The sequence below is a fragment of the Pseudophryne corroboree genome, chromosome 3 (assembly GCF_028390025.1).
Source record: "Pseudophryne corroboree isolate aPseCor3 chromosome 3, aPseCor3.hap2, whole genome shotgun sequence".
NCBI classification, from domain to species: Eukaryota; Metazoa; Chordata; class Amphibia; order Anura; family Myobatrachidae; genus Pseudophryne; species Pseudophryne corroboree.
The window spans coordinates 768,947,249-768,965,047 of NC_086446.1; positions in this window are offsets into that span (position 1 = coordinate 768,947,249).

Below are 17,799 nucleotides of genomic sequence, written 5' to 3' on the forward strand. Positions count from 1 at the left end.
GCCCCAGTAACACCGCCAAACGGTCACTTCCTGCCAGTCACTTTTACATGAAATCCTGATATCACAGCGGAACCGTGGCGCATGCGCAGCGCGATTGCGGCACATGCACAGTCTACTAATAATCGTTCCGGCGCGTGAACATCGTCCAATTGCGTACAAACATGAGTTAGGCTCACTCTGTGTAATGAACGCGCCCAAGGACTTGTACAGTTGTAAAAAATTGCTCAACTATATCAACATCGGCATTCCATACTAATTGCATGCGTCTCAGAATCACGCCCTTATCGTTCCTCCGGATAAAACTCCTCTCTGGTTCTGCTATCCGTTGCTGTACCGCAAGGCTCGGTTCTAAAGGTCCATACACACTTAACGATATAATGAGCGACGTCGCTCATTTTCCCCCTCCTTGAGCGACGTCGCTCATTTTATCGTTACGTGTGTATGCCGCCAGCGACGACCGATGCGCGGCCCCGCGGGTCGGCAACGATCGTCGCTGTCGGTAGGGCATGCATGAAGGATATGGACTGTCGTCCACGACCTTCATGCAGGGCTGGCGGGGGCGTGACGTCACTGAGCGATATGAGCTGTCATATCGCTCAGTGCATACAGGCGGCCGCCGACCGGCCGGCCCGGGAGGGGGAAACGTTAGACGATGTCGCTCACAGAGCGACATCGTCTAATGTGTATGGGCCTTAAGGCCTCCTTTCTTCTCTATCTGTACCATGTGCCTTGGAAAATGTATCTATCCCTGCATGCTGCTGACTTTACTTATCCTGTACTATTTAGCATGCATGTCTACAGTATTGTGTGTATGACGCATACAGAAGTATCGATGAGACATCGAAACCCTAACACCGATGGAAAAGACAAGCATCAGTCTCTCCATTGTTGGCAATGGGTTGTTGCGACACATCGGATATCGACTACTACACATTGATGTTTTGCGAAACATCGATGCTCTTTCAGACATTTTATTAATATTAGTGCAGGCTGATGAGCTTATGTAGTGTAATAGAACAATTACTGTGTGTGAATTAGCTTCAAAACGTAACATTAATGTTGGGAGATGTAACGCCAAAATCTAGGACAACAGATTCAGCTCATGGGACAGGTTTAAAAATGCTGTCCTGACCAATTGTCAATGTGAATCAAAGGAGCAAATGTATTAAGCCTGGAGAAGTGATAATGCAGTGATAAAACAGTGGTAAGCGCAAGGTGATAACGCATCAGCCAATCAGATCCTAACAGTCATTTTTCAAATCTGTAACGATTGGCTGGTGCACTTATCACTGCTTTATCCCTTCTTTATCCCTTCTCCAGGAATAATACATCTGCCCCTTAATGTTTCATAAACTGGTATGTGAAGAAGAACAGAGCACTTGTACATGTGTATTCTGAGAGCTTTAAAAGGTCTCCGTTATTTTTAAATTTAAGCCCAAGTCAGATCGGTCATCCCTAGGCTGCATTTGCATCAGGTACTCATAAAGGGGCTGATCCTAAATCGGACGCAGACGCATCTTTATAGTAATGCCGCTACAAAGTCATTCCCTGGTGTACACCCGTGTGTCCGAATGTGCTAGGACTGAGACAGTGAAATACCATCGGTCGCACCATCAAAACTTGCACCATTGCTAAGACCGATGCAGTTTCCCCATCTTGAGTATGCCATCCAATGTGGGCAGTTCAGTGTCTTTGTACGCAACCGCTTACAGCGACCCTCCCAAAAGACACAACACCTCCGGGCATCACATAAGCCACCCACCTTTTACCCCCCAGTCACCATCTAGGAATGCCCCGTACACTTCTCCAACTGTGCGTCTAAATGTGATCTATGACTGAACGAACAAAGTCGGGACGCATGAGCGGTGCAAGAGGAAACATCGGTCGCATGTGTGAATATCAGTAGAGTGTGCAACTCTGAATGAGGTCTAAAATGTCAGCGGTGGGTCCAAATTACAAGTGTACCGATGTTATCATTTATGTGAATTAACAGAGTTTTATGTATTGAACAGACATGATATTTTATGTATCTTTCATTATACCTATACCTGTATCTGAAGTTTTGTGTTTTCATGTGCATTACTTGGCGATTATTTAAATAAATAAATAAAAATCTATATCTGAATATACATTATTCTATATGTTATATGTTATAATAATCTGTATAATGCAGTGTATGGGAATAGCACTGGCTAGGCATGAGTGTGGGCAGCACATATTAATGGTATCAGTATTTAGCAGGCATATACACAGGATTTGGGTATATCGGAGCATATAGAGGTAAGGATGGGACATGGAATCCAAAGCTGGTGTTTACTAATATGTCTCTCTGTGGTGGGCTCAGGGCCGGATTAAGCCTTTGGGGGGCCTGGGGTACTTAAGATAGAGGGGCCCTCTTGGCAGGACCATCCTCCTGGTTATGTCTGATGTGTGTGCCTCCTCACCCTGCAATACCAATTTCCTGTACCCACATCCAGAGCCAGATTTAGACCATCAGCTTGGGTCCCCCCTTCCCCAACAGCATGCAGTTACACACACACACACACACACACACACACACACACACACACACACACACACACACACACACACACACACACACTGCCCCCATAGCAATACACATATACTGCCCCCATGGTCACACACACTCACTGCCCCCATAGCTGCACACACACTGCCTTACTGACACAGACACCTCTTAATAGCATGAATACCTCTTACTGACAGATTCCACTTACTGACAGACACATCTTAGATAGGAACACTGACACACACACACTTAATGACAGATACCGCTTACTGACACACACTTAACTACACAGACAACTCTTACTGACACAAACACACTTATACCCCTTTTACACTCGCAGGAAAGATCATTCCCGGGAATGTGTCCCGGTATATTTGCCGGGACACATTCCCGGGAATGACCCTTTCACATTAGCGGGCCGACCCGGCATATTGCCGGGTCGGTGACGTCACCGCTGAGTCTCTCTTCTCCAAGCACCGCCTCCTCCTATGAAGAGAACGGGTGCCGGGTCGCCTTGACCCGGTATACCCGTTTACACTGCCAGCTTCCCGGGACGGTCCCGGATTCAACCCAGGTCGAGACCTGGGTTGAAATCCCGGGATACTCGTCCCGGGAAATTGTCCCTGTACCCTTTCACACTGAGAAAAATCCCAGGATGATGCGCGTTCACGTGCAATATCCAGGGATTTTACTGCGAGTGTAAAAGGGGTATTACTGACAGACACCCTTACTGACACAGACAACACTTACTGACAGATACGCCTTACTGACACATACACCACTTATTGGCACATGCATGCTGACAGCCACCCCTTACTGATACAGACACAAGTTACTGACATGGCCGGATTAACAATGGGGCGGATGGAGCTGCAGCTCCAAGCCCCCCATTGAAAATAGGCCCACAGACCTCCCTGCAGTGCAGGCAGTAGCCAGTGCTGCCAGGAAAAAAACATTTCCTGTCAGCACATACATCAGCTCACTCACCTCCTGCTGCCCATTCACCCCCATCCCAAACTGGTCAGCCTGTGTCCTGACCGCTTTGTATTGCAAGGTGCGGGGCTTCGGACGGACAAGGGGGCGGGGCTTCGGACGGGCAAGGGGGTGGAGCCACGTAAATAGTTAGGAGACAGCGGCCTCCTGTCAAGACCCTGCCCCTCTTTCATGAGACATGTTATGGTTGGTTCGCCCACTTGATTCTAGCATCTACCGACATGTTATTGTTGGAAAGCTGCAGCAGGAAAGGTATGCTGCAGCAAAAGCAATTATGTTTTGATGGGCGAGGGGGCGGGGCTTCGGACGGGCAAGGGGGCGGAGCCACGTAAATAGTTACGAGACAGCAGCCTCCTGTCAAGACCCTGCCCCTCTTTCATGAGGCATGTTATTGTTGGAAAGCTGCAGCAGGAAAGGTATGCTGCAGCAAAAGCAATTATGTTTTGATGGGCGAGAGGGCGGGGCTTCGGATGGGCATGGGGCGGAGCCTCGGAGATATCTTGACAGGAGGGTCTTGACAGGAGGCTGCTGTCTTTTAGGAGAGCTGGGTCCCTGGATGTCAGAGCTGAGGGGGCATGCAAACCATGTGAGTAGCAGCCCACACCAGGCCCCGAGGTCTGCTATGTAAGTGGTGTCTATGTCAGTAAGTTTTGAAGGGGAAGGGGGGGGGGAAGGAAGGGGGGGATGTGTGTGTGTCGCTAAGTAAGTAGTGTCAGTGTCAGTAGGTTTTGCGTGTGTGTGTGTGTGTGTGTGTGTGTGTGTCAGTAAGTAGTGTCAGTAAGTTTTGCATTGTGTCTGTGTCAGTAAATTTTGCATTTTGTGTGTGTCTGTGTAAGTTTTGTGTTGTGTCGTGTGTGTCAATATGTTTTGCGTTGTGTGTGTGTTGTCAAAGTCAGAAAAATATCTCTATACACACTGCCATATTTGCACCTCATACACGTCCGCACTGCGCATGCGTACGCTCTCCCGTGCGTGCGCATACTCACAGTCGCGGGCACCCGCAGGCGCACGGTATGCGTATTTACGGTAGAGTTTATGTGATCGTAGCGTGCGACTCAATCGTTACATATTTTAACTATATAATGTATTTTGTAGATCATGGTCCCTTTGATAGATTCTGAAAGTTTAGTTAATATAGCATGTTCCTGGACAGGGGGATCCCTCTTTGTATTGTACGAAGGGTCTAACAGGAGTCATACAGTGGTGTTTAGTACCCATCGAAAGAGTATTTAATTAGCAATATTCCGGTGTTGGTTTGGAGCGGATTAATCGCTCGTGCGAATAGTTATGGACATAAGAAGTTTATGTCCATTTACTATTATTTGCTCTTACTTAGCCATGCGGCGGGAAACCCAGTTTCCCTCCCACCTGAGCTGTTGGAAATCGTCACAGCCCACCTGTATGAATCAACCTATGACCTTTTGTTATACTGCGAGGAGGAATTCCTGTGTCCAATGAACAATGAGATTGTAGGGACCATTGAATTGTATTGTGTGTGGGGCATAAATAGACAAGCCGATCACATCCAGCTCTCACTCTTCAACGGTTATCATTGCTGAAAATCGGGAGCTGGATGTCCAGAGGCGCATGCGATCGTTTCCTTTGTGCGTAAGTTTTCTCCGCAATCATATTGTCTTTCCTTGTTGTTATGGGCCATATCTCTCTCTCTCTCTCTCTTCTCCTTTTTCTCTCGTAATCCCTTGAACGTAATAGTATTGTATTGTATTTCATGTATAGTTATCTGGTTAGGTAGTCTATGTTATATTGTAGTGTATGACTTGTATTGTGTTAATTCTTTTGCAAGTATATCATTCATAATATATATATATTAGGCGTTGGACCCTAAGCACGGTATCTGTGTATTTCTTATAGTGCTAAGTATTCTCAGAGCGTCGGTGACGCTCAAACAGCTTTTAAGTTAATAAGGTTACACAAGGTTGCATCTACACCCTATTTCTACACTAAGGTTTTACTGCATAATATACTGTTTATGGTTTAGATATAAAGGTTTAACATTGTGAGCGTCAGCGCCGCTGGTGATCTCCTCGTGGTCCCGAGCGTCCACTACGCTATAGCGAATCATTACGATAGACGGCAGCCAATAGCGTGCCTGCCTGTGATCTCTTGGCCGTGAGCGAACGTGACGCTTGAGCGTCTCGACTACGGCTAAGCGATTGCTACGCAACGAGCGTACCCTTACGGTACTCCATACGTGAATAGCGTACAGTGTTCTTAGACCTCATAAAGGGTTTTATATAAGATAAATATTTAGCTTTATCAATTGGCGGCTCGCCCGTCCTTCACATATCTGCACTAGGTAATTTCAGCAGACATTATCCAGCAGCAAAGGGCGGGAGGTCATATTCCTCGTAGTGCTGTTTGGATAAGCGTCTGCTTCGCTTAGTAAAGGGTGCTGAAGGAATCCGGGACCGGAGGTAAGAAAACGATAGTGTCTTTTTAAAACTGTTTATTTCTGTCTTGCGTACACACGCACGCATATCTGCATTTCTTTTCATTCGTGTATTTTCATATATCACTCTCCTGTTTGCCATTGTATAATTGATAAACGTACTAAGAGAGATTTGCCGCTATTTTATAGTTAAAGAGTAAAGGTAATACAGTTAAGGTATAGAAATACACACAGCTCTACCTAAAGGTAAAAGGAGAGATTGGTGTGGTGTGTGGTAGATGATCGAGGATCATCTACATTGATAAAACGTGTTAGTTGTGTTACGGTGGACAAAGACTGGTGTACACGTGTCTCTAACAAAGGGAGAGACTCGCGTGCGCAAAGGCCGACGCACGCAGCGTAAATTACGCAACGGAGCGTCTGAATACGCCCACGTAACTCAAGTCACACGATAGTGTTGATTTTTAAATAGCGCAACAAGCGATAAATAGCGCAAACAGGCGATAAGTAGCGCAAATCTATTTTAAATTCGAAATTTAAATTAACAGATCCTTCTCCTAATTTGTAACACATCTGGTCTAAAGAGAAATTTCTGCGCAGAAATAGAAATAGAAGCAAAAGTGTACGTGTGGTGAGTGAGTGTTTTGTATATATAAGTTTATACAATTTTACAGGTTGAACCACAAGAAGTCGAGTTCTCGCAGAGGTACATACGTGTAAGTGACATACATGGTGGCTAGGGAGGCATCCTTGGTTAAACATAAAATTTGAGCATTAGAGTGTAGCAGACCAAGAGGTCATACTGTAACAGACCAGGAGGTCAGACCAGGAGGTCGCATAACAGACCAGGAGGTCTAGGTACAGCAGACAAGGAAGTCCGCTATAGAGTCCACAGGCACAACACCAAAGAAAAGGGTTGGTGCAACACCCATATAGGCCATACAAGCTCTTGCTGAAGGAATTCGCAGCCGCAATTTTCGATTCCGCTGGTCGCTCCGTACATAAGATTAGTTGCTTATGTGCTGAACGATTGTACCGCACGTAATTGTGTGCATTAGTAAACCTGACCGGTACTATTTGTGTACGAAGGTCATAAACGCTATTTGTACATTCTAACGTGATTTGTGTAATTTTTTATTTTTTCAAAAAGGGAAGTTCGCTGGTCACTCAGGAACTATCTGACAACCACACCTTTACTGGAAAGGGTTAATGCTCTGCGGATCACACTCACATGTTCCAGTAAACAAAGGTTAATAGGGGCCCTGGGTCGAGTACGCCAGCACTATATCAGTGTGATCAGGTCGTATTGGTCGGCGTGGGCGAGTGAGTGAGGTGCTCGGTAAACTTCACCGCCAACCTATCGTGAATATCTTGGTTTTTTGTAAGGTTCCGTAACACCTGCAAATTATGGGGGCCAGTTGTTCAGAAAGGGGGCGATCAACCTCGGTTCGGGTTGATTCTATAAACCGACCAATCGGGTCGGCAAGGTACGTAATGTGTGAAAAATACGGAAGGCACACAGAAATTTTATGTGATGAATGGGAGAGAATGACAGTAGATGACGGGGAGAAATTCCCAAGAGTAGGTAGCTTCAGCACAGAAGTGTTAACGAATTTAAGGAGAAGGATATGTCTCATTAAATCAGCAAAGAGACGAATCAAGCATTATGATTATTTGCAGTTGTGGCAACAGGAGGGTGACATACAGAGAGGATTGGCTCAGGCGGCGGGATCTGGCTCTATCAAGAAACTGATAGCCACGGCCCCACCGCCACCATACATATCAGGAGAGAAATTGGTTGCGGAGAATGACGCACTAAGGTGTAACAAACAAACACTTAGCAACTGTGTAAATGTTAAAGATAATGTTAACCAATTAACCAATGCAAGTATTAACCCGTGCAAGTTGTACCCTGTTTTGAACTTTCCCCAGGAGTGTGATCAAGAGGACGAATCGGCAACAATATCAGCGCTCTCTCTAGCAGCCACCATATCAGAAACAACAGTAGGCACGGCCCAACCCATAAGATTAGTAACAAAGCCCCCTAGCGGAGGGACAGGTGAGGTCGCATCAACGGGTAAGTACGGCACCATACACTATGCTGAAACTATTTCACCACAAACTGCAGAATCTACACAGAATGATGTTGTTAGAATTAATCCTGTTAAGGTAATAGTAGTGCCAAATGGGAAAACGGACACTTCAGGAGTCACTCCTGTTAGGAACATCGCCATGTATAGCCCGTTTACCCGAATGGAATTAAGGACCATAGTGTCTGAATTCCCTGACCCTAGAAAAGATTTAGTTGCTAGCCAAAAATACATCAGAGACCTAGGAAACACTTTAGAGCCCAATAATAAAGATTGGCAAGTACTGCTAAGAGCTTGTTTACCCTCCAATGTCGACGCAACTCAATTTTTAGCTGACTGTGGATTAGATCAGGATGTACCTCTTACAGATGTGTACAACAAAGATAATGTAAAAAGAATAAGTTTACAGTTAAAGGAATATTTCCCAGCGGTAGTTAAATGGAACAAGATATTCTCCATTAAACAAAAGGAGTCAGAAACAGCTGCAGAGTATTTTCACAGAGCATTATCAGAGATGGCAAAATACACAGGCATAGAGGACATTAGAACAAACATAAACCATCGAGAAGTAGCAGTATCGGTACTGATGGATGGTTTAAAAGAGTCATTAAAGACTAGGGTACAGACCACACAACCATGTTGGCGAGGTCTGTCTGTGGCTACTTTGAGAGAGGCTGCTATTGATCATGACCGGAATATCACCAGACACAGGGAGTCACAAGGTGATAAGTTAATGTCAGTAAGTATACAGGCCCTGACCACAAAACAGCCTGTGTTAATATCACCAAACCCTGTGGGTAAGTCAAATGTGGTAACATGTTATTTTTGTCACAAACAGGGACACTTTGCACGAGACTGTAGATCGAGAAATGTACAAAAATCTTATCAACCCCCTAGACAACGACACGACACACGACATTGGGATCAGGGTCCACAGAGACGGAGTTATGAGCCACATACAGGGGAAACAAAAATATACCCCCCGAACAGAGACTGGCACGCCTCTGGTAGTTCCCAGCTAACTCCCTCACAAATAGTTGCTGCCAGCGGGATTCAGGGAGGTCACCATACCCAATAGGGGTGTGGCCATACCTGTAATCTGCAGCCAGTAAAATTGATTGCAAGCCTTGGAAGTGAACCCGAAGTTGCAATTAATGTAGCTGGTAAATCATTAAACTTTCTTGTAGATACGGGGGCGGCCAAATCAGTGATAAATTCGACAGTGGGCATGAGAACCACTGGTAGGACTATTCCAGCCATGGGAGTAACAGGAGTAGTCCAGCATTACCCTGTTAGCAAGCCAGCCGAGATTACAATAGGGCCTTTACATACCAAGCATTCCTTTTTGCTGGCTGCATCGGCACCGACTAATCTCCTGGGAAGAGACTTACTGTGTAAAATGGGGTGCGTCATTTATTGTACTCCTGAAGGTGTATTCTTAGACATACCTGAGAATCACGCCCAGGAAGTGCGAGACATTTTAGACTCCCCATCAAAATTAATGTCACATGCCATTATGACAAATAGGACTCCCTCCCAAGTAGAAGAAATGACATCTCAGATACCAGAGTCACTTTGGACTAAAGATGGACAGGACACTGGATTAATGGCAAACATAGCTCCGGTAGTTGTACAAGTAAAAGATGGTAGGATAGCTCCAAAAATCCCACAGTACCCTCTGAAGCCAGAGGTGGAGTTAGGAGTTTACCCAGTAATAGAGCGCTTGCTACAACAGGGCATTCTGGTAAGAACGTCCAGCACTGCCAATAGTCCCATCTTCCCTGTGAAAAAGAGTGGGGGGAGGGGTTACCGGCTAGTGCAGGATCTAAGGGGGATTAACAAAATAGTTGAGAGTCAGTTCCCCGTAGTGCCAAATCCAGCTGTCATCCTAATGCAAATCCCACCCACTGCGAAATTTTTCACTGTTATTGACCTCTGCTCCGCTTTCTTTTCGGTACCTCTGCACCCTGACAGCCAATATTTGTTTGCATTTACATACAGAGGAGTCCAATACACATGGACTCGATTACCACAAGGATTCATAGATAGTCCAAGTATATTTTCCCAGGCTTTGCATGATTGTTTACAGTCTTTCCAACCAGTGAGTGGATCAGTATTAATACAGTACGTGGATGATCTACTACTGTGTTCTGATTCATTGGAAGCATCCCTGAAGGATACGAAACAGCTCCTGTTTCATCTTTCAGACACAGGACACAAGGTTTCCAAAGACAAGTTACAATTATGCCAAACTAAGGTAAAATATTTGGGACACTGTCTAACACAAGGACTGAGACACCTGACCGCTGATAGAATTCAAGCAATTAGAGACATGACTCTGCCACAAACCCAGCAACAGATCAGAACGTTTTTAGGAATGTGTGGGTATTGCCGTAATTGGATCCCAGGGTTTTCCATTCTAGCGTTACCCTTGCAGGAGATGGTCTCCTCAAACAAACCTGATCGGATTTCGCATACAGACGAGTCTGAGACGGCATTTGAGAGACTTAAACAGTGCCTAACGCAGGCACCAGCATTGGGTATGCCAGACTATGGGAAACCCTTTGAACTATACGGAACAGAAAGTGCTGGTTGCGCGGCAGGCGTACTAACCCAAAAGCACGGTGATGCCAGCAGGCCAGTAGCATATTACAGCGCCCAGCTAGACACGGTAGCGCGATCCCTCCCCACATGCTTGCGAAGCGTTGCTGCGATAGCATTGCTAGTAACGAAAAGCGAAGATGTCGTGCTAGGTCACAACCTCACAATTCATACACCACATGCAGTGTCAGCCTTGTTAAATTCTGCCCAAACCAGGCACGTCTCATCAGCGCGGTTTACAAGATGGGAATTGGCACTAATGGCCCCCGTAAACATCACCATAAGGAGATGCAGTGCATTAAATCCTGCAACATATCTCCCAGGTGTGCCTGGACAGGCACAAAGGGTGGAGGATGAGAGTGGTGGGGAAGGAGAATTTAATACAAAGGAAGACACACATGATTGTATGGAATATTTGACCCAAAATTTTACCGCAAGGCCTGACATCAGTGACAACCCACTGGAAGATGTAGAACTTACGTTCTGCACGGACGGTAGTTGTCATAGACAGTCAGACTCGGGAGACTTGTGTACTGGATACGCAGTCGTAGATGACCAAGGCACCATAGAAGCGGAACCGCTAGGCCCACCTCACTCAGCCCAGGTTGCTGAACTGGTCGCCCTAACCAGAGCATGTGAATTGGCTAAGGGCAAATCAGCCAATATCTACACCGATTCTAGATACGCATTCGGGGTAGTCCATGATTTCGGAGCCCTATGGCGCCTCAGAAATTTCATGACGGCAGCTGGTACACCGATAGCGCATGCAGCTCACATAAAAAGGCTTCTAACAGCGATACAGGAACCCGACAGAGTGGCTGTTATCAAATGTAAAGCACACACATATAGCCAAGACCCAGTATCACTTGGTAACAGCCGAGCAGACGAAGCTGCTAAGTTAGCAGCTGGTACCCCCAGACAGACAGACACCACACAACTGATGGTATTTAATACCATCAACACACAGAAGTTGTGTGAGATGCAAAATTTGTGTTCCACACAGGAAAAGGCAGTCTGGAAGGCAAAAGGATATGGCAAGGAGTCCTCAGGACTCTGGACGGATGGACACGGTAAACCAGTGGCCCCCAGAGCATACCTTCCATGACTAGCTGAGGCAGCTCATGGGCTGACTCATCTGGGCAAGGAAGGGATGTGCAAGTTGGTAAGAGCATATTGGTGTGCCCCAGGATTTTCATCTCATGCGAGTAAAAGAGCAATGTCATGCCTTACCTGTTTGAGAAAGAACATCGGAAAGGCAATACCAACAGAACCATCTCATATCCCACCTGCCGGCGGCCCTTTCCAGGTAATACAGATTGACTTTATACAATTACCCCCTTGTCGGAATTTGAAATATGTACTTGTTTGTATAGATGTTTTCTCAAATTGGGTTGAAGCATTTCCTGCGGCCACAAATACCGCTATGTTTACTGCTAAGAAAATTGTGCAGGAATTTGTATGTAGATATGGTATCCCTAGAATTATCGAAAGTGATAGGGGTACCCATTTTACAGGTGATGTCTTTCAAGGAATGTGTAAACTGATGGGAATTGATAGCAAGCTGCACACTCCATACCGTCCACAGGCGAGTGCGAAGGTAGAAAGAGTGAACAGCACTATTAAAAATAAACTGAGTAAAGTGATGGCAGAGACAGGATTGACATGGCCAGAAGCTTTACCCATTGTACTGTACAGCATCAGAACCACTCCCAGGTCCCCTCTTAATCTGTCTCCCTTTGAAATCTTGTTTGGTCGACAACCGCATGTTATGATTAACCCTCAGGATGATTTGAAGTGTAACAATGAAGTGACTGTAAAATACCTGATTAACATGAGTAAACAGTTAAGGAATCAAAATGATAATCTGAAGTTGGTGATTCCTGATTTACCAGATAGTAATTGTCATGACATTGAACCTGGGGATTATGTAATGATACGGAATTTTCTACGCTCAGGTTGCCTTATTGACAGATGGGAAGGACCATACCAGGTCTTATTGACTAGCACTACAGCATTGAAGGTTGCTGAGAGAGAGACTTGGGTTCATTCGTCCCACTGTAAGAAGGTTGCTGATCCAGAGAGGTCCCGTGATAAGGAACAGACGGTAGAGGTTGTATCACTGGAGTGTCTGTTCCAGGAGGATTGAGGCGGCACCTGAGCATTGAAAATCACAAGACCAAAAGCAGTTGTCGATCCCCTGTTCCCTTTTATTGTTTTTCTCCAACTTCCCATCCCCTCTCCCTCAAATTATTTTTCCCCCCTTCTCATTCTTCTCCGTTTCCTCCTACAAGATGGACTTGCCCCAAGAGACTGTGATCCGGATTTTCCTGTTGACCATGATGTTGATCAGAGCAGTCTGTTCCGGCGAGAGTACCATGGAGGTCGAGAGAGGTTCTGGAATGGGTTCTGATGATAAAGATGGAGGCGTAGTTTTCCAAGAACAACTTAACCAACAAGTAAAGGCGAGTATCAGAAAACGATCCGATAGCATTGACAATAGAAGGAATTGTGAAGGATTGTTAGCTGAAGAAAACTGTATCTGTAGGCTCTGTGACAACGTAGTTGAGGATGGGTGCATCAAGAAATGCCAATCCAGTTTTAATATCCACATGGACCGGCATCCATTGAGTGACTATCACTCCTTAGTGGGTAGTGTGTTAAATCAAACAGATTGTTGGGTATGCTCTCAAGTACCTCAAGGTCATAGCAAATCAGGGCTAGTAGCATTTCCTTTAACGTTAGGGGAGGTACTTGAGTTAAGTGGTGGGAGACCGGTGGACAGGAGGTTTAATATCTCCAGCCCTCCTAGTTTGAAGCTCCACTAATACCATGTGGATAGGTCCCTATTATGTTTTAACATCTCCAATCCCCGAAAGCCGGGAAATTGGGAAGTGTCATGGAGTAACCAAACCATGACCTTTTCGCATAGAGCAGATAGAATGCCTACAGACACAGAGCTTATACGCCACATAGCCAGTAGAGGAAAATCTTTCCGGTATAGGTATACCTTAGGAAATAGGATTACGAGAGTTGGAGAGGTATCACCAGGATACTGTGCACATATCGTACAACCTGATACGTGTACTAAGCAGATGGAAGAATTAGGGTTAGGAGATTTCACATGGAAGGTGTGTAATATGGTTATGTCCTATTCCGTCCCATATGTCCTCCCCGATGATGCATATTTCATATGCGGGAGGAAGGCGTATAAGTGGCTTGCCCCAAACTCTGAAGGATTGTGTTATATTGGAAAAGTACTGCCTGAAGTAATGACTGTATCACATGACAAAATGAAAGACATACACCGTGTTGCCCAAACTCCTTATACTCACACCCATTACGAGCACGTAGTTAAACGGCACCTGATAGAAAGAACAGAGCATCCGGCCTCTGACATGATCCATGAATCCACCGGGATTCAGTTTCTAATCGCGTTAGACATCACTCGCACCGCCAGAGGAGTGTTGAATTATAAATACATATCTGCGCTTGCAAATTTGTTAGATAATATCACTGAAATGTATGATGACACGTTTAGGTATACTGGAAGAGAACTTCAAGCTTATAAAACAGAACTGGTACAGCATAGAATGGTTCTTAATTACCTCACAGCAGTGACAGGCGGATATTGTGTCACACTGGCAACACAATACGGCGTGAAATGTTGCACATATATTACGAATAGCACCGAGGACCCGGTCGAGGTCATAGACCAAAAGATGGACGATATTCTCCAACTGAAGTGGGAATTTCGCAGGAGACACAATCTCACTCTTGCTGCTGTAGGTAATGAGCTGACTGGTTGGGTGTCATGGTTGAACCCGCGAAATTGGTTCTCTGGTTTAGGAGACTGGGCTCAAGGAGTCATAATGGATGTTGGGAAGTTTCTCCTATGTATCTTAGGTGTTATCATAACGATTGGCTTGATATTTAGATGCGGTCAGGCTTTAACGAAGTGTAAACGAAGTACCAGGGTGATGAGTTTAAGGAGTGAGGAAACTGTAATTCCAATGGATTTGATTTATGACCCAAATGTAGAAACAATGATGTGATGAAAATGCGATTTCTACGGTCCGTTTCTTTCACCTGTTTTTCCGTTTCCTCCAAGGTAAAAAGACCCACTTGGACGAGGAATTTGATGAGCCGATATACAGACAACAGATGGATTAAAGAAGAAGTTTTGACAACCTGATACACAGATTTTGATGAACTTTGCCATAGATCCCCAGTTTCCCTAGAAATTTTAAAATTACGCTAGCCCAACACTTTTGTAAATCTATGGACATTGACAAAGCTTTTGCTCGCACCTTATGGGCAAAAGCACAAAGAAGACTGCATTCAACAGACACCGAACAAGACTTCAACCGACAAATGTTCATTTACCTGACATAGAATACCACTGCATTTACCGCAATTATGTCTTTTCTTCATCTCTACAACCTTCAGGTAATTACACACATAGTATAGGGAATACAGGCACAGATATCAGCAATCACATATTCCCCCATTCATGTATCATCAACTAAAATGTGCTCCCCATTTTGTTACAACCAAAAGCCGAAAAGAGCTCGGTAAAGTTTGACAGCCCATCCACAGACCCGTACCACGGGATAAGAAGGAATTCAAATGTATACTTCGCAATGCCTCGAAGCTTGATGTACAACACGTACGGCACGATGATACATGGCCCCCCCAAACATGGATTCATACACACATGCTTCTACTATCTCACTAGGTCATACCCTCTTCACACCTTCTCCTCTCTCCTCCCTTACCCAACCATGGAAATGTATTAACCCCTGACATATATTTTTCTCTTTTTGAAATGTTTTAGAAGGTGGCAGTTATTATTGACTGCCAAAGGGTGGACTGTCAAAGTCAGAAAAATATCTCTATACACACTGCCATATTTGCACCTCATACACGTCCGCACTGCGCATGCGTACGCTCTCCCGTGCGTGCGCATACTCACAGTCGCGGGCACCCGCAGGCGCACGGTATGCGTATTTACGGTAGAGTTTATGTGATCGTAGCGTGCGACTCAATCGTTACATATTTTAACTATATAATGTATTTTGTAGATCATGGTCCCTTTGATAGATTCTGAAAGTTTAGTTAATATAGCATGTTCCTGGACAGGGGGATCCCTCTTTGTATTGTACGAAGGGTCTAACAGGAGTCATACAGTGGTGTTTAGTACCCATCGAAAGAGTATTTAATTAGCAATATTCCGGTGTTGGTTTGGAGCGGATTAATCGCTCGTGCGAATAGTTATGGACATAAGAAGTTTATGTCCATTTACTATTATTTGCTCTTACTTAGCCATGCGGCGGGAAACCCAGTTTCCCTCCCACCTGAGCTGTTGGAAATCGTCACAGCCCACCTGTATGAATCAACCTATGACCTTTTGTTATAGTGCGAGGAGGAATTCCTGTGTCCAATGAACAATGAGATTGTAGGGACCATTGAATTGTATTGTGTGTGGGGCATAAATAGACAAGCCGATCACATCCAGCTCTCACTCTTCAACGGTTATCATTGCTGAAAATCGGGAGCTGGATGTCCAGAGGCGCATGCGATCGTTTCCTTTGTGCGTAAGTTTTCTCCGCAATCATATTGTCTTTCCTTGTTGTTATGGGCCATATCTCTCTCTCTCTCTCTCTCTCTTCTCCTTTTTCTCTCGTAATCCCTTGAACGTAATAGTATTGTATTGTATTTCATGTATAGTTATCTGGTTAGGTAGTCTATGTTATATTGTAGTGTATGACTTGTATTGTGTTAATTCTTTTGCAAGTATATCATTCATAATATATATATATTAGGCGTTGGACCCTAAGCACGGTATCTGTGTATTTCTTATAGTGCTAAGTATTCTCAGAGCGTCGGTGATGCTCAAACAGCTTTTAAGTTAATAAGGTTACACAAGGTTGCATCTACACCCTATTTCTACACTAAGGTTTTACTGCATAATATACTGTTTATGGTTTAGATATAAAGGTTTAACATTGTGAGCGTCAGCGCCGCTGGTGATCTCCTCGTGGTCCCGAGCGTCCGCTACGCTATAGCGAATCATTACGATAGACGGCAGCCAATAGCGTGCCTGCCTGTGATCTCTTGGCCGTGAGCGAACGTGACGCTTGAGCGTCTCGACTACGGCTAAGCGATTGCTACGCAACGAGCGTACCCTTACGGTACTCCATACGTGAATAGCGTACAGTGTTCTTAGACCTCATAAAGGGTTTTATATAAGATAAATATTTAGCTTTATCAGTGTGTTAGTCAGTCCTGCAAGTATGGCAGTACGCTCCGGTATGGCGTACCATTAAGAATGTGTCCGCCAGTATGCCATACCCCCGCCACACTGTAAAACACCACCACCAAGCTCCTAGATCTTGCTCGGAGGCGCCGCCAGCACCTTCTTCCTTTACCAGGAAAAGGACTGCTGGGAGCATGAAGGTGATGTCATCACCATCCCGCACCTGGCAGACTGGCAGAGAAAAAGTGACGATGGGGTGCTGGGCCACCGGTGTGTGGGTGGTATTCAGTATACCAGTTGTTGGGATCCCAGCGCACACAAGTATACCGGCGCCGGAATCCCGACAACCGGCATACCGACACCTTTTCTCCCTTTTGGGGGTCCACGAACCCCCTGGAGAGAGGATAGCGTGGCGCTTAGGCGCGCCACTGAGCCCGCAAGGGGCTCATTTGCGCTCACTTTGCTGTCGGGAAGCCGGCAGTCTGGATCTCATACTACACCCCGGTGAGTAACTCTAATGGTCGGGACCCCTCCCCAGAAGTACAATGAGGCGGCACTACCAAGTTTTGCTGGTGCAGTAAGATTTATTGATCCAGAATCTTACTAAATAAATCTTACTGCACCAGCAAGACTCGGGAGTGCTGCCTCATTGTACTCTGTCCACAGCTTGAAAAACCGAAGGAGGGCACTGGAGCAAATATTCACATCATAACAGGATGAGTGCTGGGTACACAGCTTATATATCATATTTTTTATTCTATAACAAGTGTCACATCCTGCTGTCCTTGTCTCTGTAGTCCGCAGGGACAGGGGGTGTCTGTGCCATGGATTCACATAATATATAACCACTTCACCTAGTGTCACATGGTAACATCCCTTAATGACATGTGACCACGCCCACGGCACGCAGGCACATTAC